The following is a 925-nucleotide window of genomic DNA, read 5'->3' as shown; positions in this document are numbered from 1 at the left end:
ACGGGTGGCGGGGGCGACGGCGACGACGGGCGGCGGGGGCGGCGAGGGCGGCGCGCGATGGGCGACGGGCGCGGCGAAGAAGTTGGATCGAGAAGAAGTGGTGGTCGATGAAACTGATTTTTTCGTAAGTGCCATATATAAGGTGATAACCATATCAGGCTCAAATGCATAAGCCTTGCATAGTGCTTGCCAAGTTTTGTATTCAAAATAGGTGTATGTGTCTGCATTGTATAATTTGACGTTGAAGGTATAACCATGCTCGGTCTTCAAGTAAACTCTTACCCAAGACAAAAATTCTTGCATGGCAGGGGATACGGTAGTAGAATAGTGAACAATTAAAATTAAAAGTTGAAGCAAATGAAGCATAAGTCATGCTTAATTACGAAAAAAGACTTGTCATTGTGACTTACTGTATCCACTTCAAAGTTCTCATCAAGCTTGATGCTGAAGCGTCTATCATCAACTAGAAAATTTCTGCCGCATAGGCCGCGCTGGTCTTCGCAGTATTCGCACATAATGAAATCGTGTTCGTCGTCAGACGACATTCCTATGTTCATAGGTGACACATTAAACATTTATTAGTTCTATTAATTCAACTAATTCTGTTAATTCAACTAGTTCAACTAATTAATTCAACTAATTCAACTAAGCACTTACGAAAAATATACCTAATTAATTGAACTAATTCAACTAACTAGTTCAACTAATTAATTCAACTAATTCAACTAAACTAGTTCTATTAATTTTCTTACTAAAAATAAGGTTGCTAGTTCTATATAATAAAATGTTAATTAGATAATGAAATCTCATATAACTAAATTAAATATATATCTAACATATAATTTATATCTAATTCATCTAACATTTGACATTAATATCTAACATATGTTCATATATAGGTGAAACATTAAACACTTACTAGTTC

Source organism: Triticum aestivum, chromosome 3A (genome assembly GCF_018294505.1).
Source record: "Triticum aestivum cultivar Chinese Spring chromosome 3A, IWGSC CS RefSeq v2.1, whole genome shotgun sequence".
Classification (NCBI taxonomy): Eukaryota; Viridiplantae; Streptophyta; class Magnoliopsida; order Poales; family Poaceae; genus Triticum; species Triticum aestivum.
Note: the sequence above shows the minus strand (reverse complement) of the source record.